At 41.2% G+C, this 4,520-nt stretch overlaps 1 long non-coding RNA gene across 2 annotated transcripts; it reads right to left on the reverse strand.

The window, feature by feature from the left end:
* On the reverse strand, positions 1-791 carry LOC108379545 (uncharacterized). Of its 2 annotated transcripts, none has more exons than XR_001849488.1 (3): positions 744-791; positions 306-397; positions 1-230 (listed from the first exon to the last, which is right to left on the reverse strand). It is a non-coding gene; the product is annotated as an uncharacterized LOC108379545 (long non-coding RNA). The 2 variants fall into 2 exon arrangements; XR_001849489.1 differs by lacking the exon at positions 744-791 and adding an exon at positions 479-552.
* Between the last annotated feature and the right edge of the window lie 3,729 nt (positions 792-4,520).

Genomic DNA, 4,520 nt, shown 5'->3' on the forward strand with positions numbered 1-4,520 from the left:
ATGTTTTTCATCATTTCATTGTTGGAATCCTAGCCAACCTAATTTCACAACATCGTCATCACCGTACACTAATGACATTGGTTCATGTTGCAGAACATTGACCCTCATCGACCTTCGTACCCATGAACTTGCAAGAAACAGCTGCCCGAAATTTTGCACGGCTCCTCTTCGTTTTGCTACATAATTCCTCAGAAAAGAAATACCTTAAAGTGGCAGTGTGTGTGTCATATCTACAATAATTACATAAAAGTAGTTAGTTCCTTTAGTTTAAAATTCACTCAATAAAAAATATTTCGTATACATACCTTTTGCAAATGAGATTGCAAATATCCAGAAGGTAAACAGTTCATCGCCAAGATGCTTAAAAAGCATTCCTCCGCCATATCCCTTGTTCTTGCTAACATATAAAATTCGTGGAATTATAAAACAAAAGCATAAAAAGTAAAGATTCTTGAAAAAATTCAATGAAAATTACTACCAGATTGTATTTCGCGTAAACAGAAGAAAATAAATAGAAATATATATTCACCACGACAAGTAGCACCAGAGCATTATTTTTTTGTAGTTTCTCATTTTAGTGGCAGCGCTCCGAGCGTTCAGATAGTCATTATCATTTTGCACAAAAAAGGTAATGAAACAAGTTGTATTCGNCCTTGTTCTTGCTAACATATAAAATTCGTGGAATTATAAAACAAAAGCATAAAAAGTAAAGATTCTTGAAAAAATTCAATGAAAATTACTACCAGATTGTATTTCGCGTAAACAGAAGAAAATAAATAGAAATATATATTCACCACGACAAGTAGCACCAGAGCATTATTTTTTTGTAGTTTCTCATTTTAGTGGCAGCGCTCCGAGCGTTCAGATAGTCATTATCATTTTGCACAAAAAAGGTAATGAAACAAGTTGTATTCGAATAGTTTACATAGTGAGTCATTTACGTATATAATTTTATGTAGAATTATTCAATAAATTTCGTTTTACACTATATTGTTTGAAACTATTTTGAGCTAATTATTTATGTTTCTCAAAAGCAACCCTGCGTGCTTTGAAGGCGTGTGTACCAATAATTTCATCCCTGGCATATTCATCCCCGAGGAAGGCAGTCGACAAATTCACCCTAGGTTGTTTACTGGTTATATTACGCTGGATATAGTCATAGTGAAAAAATAGTAGCGTTCTTGTACGCGATAGTTCGTAGCAGTTTGTACTATCACGTTTTGGTGTTCTTGTACCCCAAAAACTTGTAAGAAAGGGGAAATTGAGAGCGCAAAGTGACATTTCTTTTTGAGGAGAAGTGGCTACTTTTTACTGGATAAATTTTTGCTAGTAAGATCTTGCAAGCGAGAAAAACAGCTGATCGCATGTTGCTGGGTGGAATTGAAACTAATAAAAGAAATGTTTATGAGGTTTTTATAGTTGAAATTGACAAAATAAACCTATTTTAATATAATATATATGCGAAAAACAACAAATTAATCAGCTGTTCGTAAAACTTGCAAATTATTACTGGTTTTGCGTTCTTGTACTTTTGTACTAAGAGAGCGACTTCTCAGAAATTCAGTTACTGGAGAGTTACTGGCAAGTTACTGGATAATTTGTAAAAGAACAAACTAATATAAAGTGTGCCAGATAGCAATGTGATTCTATTCCGGTACTCTTATTTGACAATTTATTATCAGAAAATTTTCTTTGATTTGACTTTCACGTTAACCCTTTTGAGTGAGAACTTATGTATTTTTTTTCATTTGAATAAAAAACTAAAGAAAAAATGCCTAGAAATCCTTGTCGTTTGTGCAAAAGCACACATAACATTGTGGTATTGATGTTTTCAGTCCGGAAGGTTGAGTATCTAAGCCGAAATTGGACAGAGGTATACAACAAAACCAAGGGTTACCGCCAGATTTGAAAAGCAAACACCAGAAATTAAAGAAAAAATAATATTGTTACGATTATTCTCGAAACCTTGAGGGATTTCCCAAATATCCTACGGCTCGTATCGCTGGATTAAATAAATGCTAACGATGACCAAATTGTAGTACAATTAACTTTATTGTACAACAAACAATTTACAATACTTGCTAATACAGTAGAAACACTTTACAATACTTGTTAAAGCAATAACAATGCTTTACTAAACTTGTTAACACAATTAAACTTATAGCTTGCTTATTCGCAACTCACTTCTCTGCTCACTTTACTTGTAGCTTGCTGACTTGTATCTGACCCACTTCGCTGTGGCGGCGGCCTTATATACCTGCGCTCGTACTTATGGCAACTCTAGAACGTTCTGAAGTTTATCGCTCATTCTCTTTCTCTCGCTGTTCGCAGTGTTCATCCAACTTGACGTTTCTCTTTGTGGAACATTCTACGTCATTCCTCGAACATTCTGCCTATTTCTCGTTGTTCGCTTCGTGTTGCCGCAGTATTCGTCACACTGCCCTCCACCTAAGTCTGATCGTCCCGATCAGACACACTTGCTGTTCCAAACGCTGCAAGCCTTTCCAAGTGGACCACCTTCATCTTGTTTCTTGGTCTCCCAACGGTCTGGAATCGATACACTACGTCATTCAGCTGTTTGACGACCTTATACGGACCTTCCCAGTTGCATTGTAGCTTTGGGGACAAACCTTTCTTCCGTTGTGGATTGTACAGCAACACTAAGTCTCCCTCTTGGAAACCCTCTGAGTTCATTGCCTTATCATACCTGGCCTTCATCTTGTCACTCATAATTTAAGTTCGCTGTCTCACAAGAGCATGTATTTCTCTTAACTCCTCTTCCAGGATGTTGGACGTCTCTGTCCCAATTCTCCTTGCATCGCCAGTTACTCCAAACTTCAGGTCACTAAGCAAACGGAGCTCACTGCCGAAGATTACCCTTGCAGGAGTTTTACCCGTTGTTTCATGCACTGCTGACCGGTATCCCATCAGGAACAAGGGTATGCGGACATCCCAATCTTTTTGATTCTTGTCCACGACCTTCCGCAAATGCTCTTCCAGGGTTCGGTTGAACCGTTCCACCATGCCGTCTGATTGGGGATGAAGAGCCGTCGTTCGAGTTTTCCGGATACCCAGTATCTGGCACATCTCTTGGAACACTGCCGACTCAAAATTTCTTCCCTGGTCAGAGTGCAGCTCTATAGGTACACCGTATCTCGCAACCCAATTGTAGGTGAATACCTCCGCTACTGTTTTAGCTTCCTGGTTTGGAATCGGGTATACCTCCGGCCATTTGCTAAAGTAGTCCATAACCACAAGGACGTATTTGTTTCCCTGTGCGCTCATAGGAAATGGACCGGCTACATCCATGGCAATCCGCTCGAAAGGTGCACCTGAGTTATATTGCTTCATCTGGCCATGACTTCTGGATTTCCACTCTGCGACCGATTGCCGACAACCAACCCAATAGAACCTCTGCTTAACCTTCTGCAGGGTCTTCGTGATTCCCTGGTGCCCTCCACTAGGACCATTGTGGGATTCCTTGAGTACATCCCGAATTCTTACCCTTGGAACTACTATCAGGTTGCGGGAGCACTGGCCATCTTCGCTTTCCCATACCCTATGCAAACAGCCAGATATTAATTTTAAGCTGTTCCATTGTGCCCAGTACGCCTTTGCGATGGAGCTTTCCGCTGCCATTTGCTCCTTAGTTGGCCTCCTGTCCACCTCCAGTCTATGCATCAAAAGTCCCAGATCTGGATCTTCCTGCTGACACTTTCGTAGCTGTTCATCCTTCCACTCTTCCGCTAGTGTTATTGTCGTTAGACGGACGTCTATAATGTCCTCTTTTCCCTCAGCTTTTGAGCAGTGTTTACATTCCAGGCTACATGGTCGGCGGGACATGGCATCAGCATTACCGTGGACACTTCCCTTGCGGTGCTCAATAGCGAAGTCATAACTTTGCAGTCTCTCAATCCACCGAGCTAGCTGTCCTTCTGGATTCTTAAACTGTAGTAGCCACTTCAGCGCTGCATGGTCCGTTCGAACTCGGAAACGTTGCCCATAGAGGTACTTGTGGAAATGTTTGACGCAGTCCACCAACGCTAGTAGTTCTCTCCGAGTTACGCAGTAGTTCCTCTCTGGTTTTCCAATCGACCGGCTATAGTAGGCAACTACCTTCTCCTGCCCATCAATTACCTGCGACAGCATGCCTCCTATGGCATAACCACTAGCATCCGTATCCAAAATAAACGTTGCACCTGGAACGGTATACGCTAGCATAGGTGCAGTACATAGTCGTTCCTTCAGAGTCTGGAAAGCCTCCTCCTGCTCCTTGTTCCACTCGAAGGCTCTATTTTTCCTAGTGAGCTCGTGGAGGCTATTAGCAACGCTGGCGAAATTCGGAACAAATCGGCGGTAGTAGGTGCATAGCCCAAGAAAACTTCGTAGTTCGTGCAGGTTCCTAGGTCTTGGCCAATCCTTTACTGCTTCTATCTTTTCCTTCGCAGTACAGATGCCCTCCGTTGTCACCTTGTGCCCTAAGTAGTTCACCTCCTTCCTGAACAGTGAGCACTTGTTAG

The sequence above is a fragment of the Rhagoletis zephyria genome, unplaced genomic scaffold (genome assembly GCF_001687245.7).
Source record: "Rhagoletis zephyria isolate East Lansing unplaced genomic scaffold, Rhagoletis_zephyria_1.1 Rzeph_scaffold_16638, whole genome shotgun sequence".
NCBI classification, from domain to species: Eukaryota; Metazoa; Arthropoda; class Insecta; order Diptera; family Tephritidae; genus Rhagoletis; species Rhagoletis zephyria.